This window comes from Corvus brachyrhynchos, unplaced genomic scaffold, assembly GCF_000691975.1.
Source record: "Corvus brachyrhynchos isolate BGI_N302 unplaced genomic scaffold, ASM69197v1 scaffold43, whole genome shotgun sequence".
Lineage (NCBI taxonomy): Eukaryota > Metazoa > Chordata > Aves > Passeriformes > Corvidae > Corvus > Corvus brachyrhynchos.
This window is the reverse complement of record NW_008237353.1, coordinates 5,280,870-5,281,361: the sequence shown is the minus strand read 5'-3', so window position 1 is coordinate 5,281,361 and position 492 is coordinate 5,280,870.

Here is a 492-nt window from a genome sequence, read left to right as displayed (position 1 = left end):
CTTGAACTTGCAGTAAGACCTATGTCCTACCGAGGAAGAAACTTTATCTACATTGCATCTTAAATAGGAGACAGAACCATGTTAAATGCATGTACCTCTGAACATTTAACTTGGCAATAGAAATTACCATCCTTCTGGTAATGTTAGATCTCTGTCTTGATCAGATGAACCTAATCAAATATCCGTCAAGACAGACCTTCAGCTGGGTGGAATAAATAGCCACCTGACAGTTTATAAGATATCTTGACAAGAGAGGAACAAGAGTTGTCCTTGGAATATTCCCCAGCATCCAAAATACTTAGAGAAAGGCAGTATCTTGCTGATAACACAACCTATGCAGCCTTAATTGAAAGACTTCTCAGCTGGAAAAAAAGTAGAAAATATCTAGTTAAATCATCATCTTGCATAAAGCAAATAATTCCTCCTACTTTTGTCTATTTGTTTTGTTTTTCTTGAAATAGAATTGCATCAAGAGCTTTATTATCAGCAGGA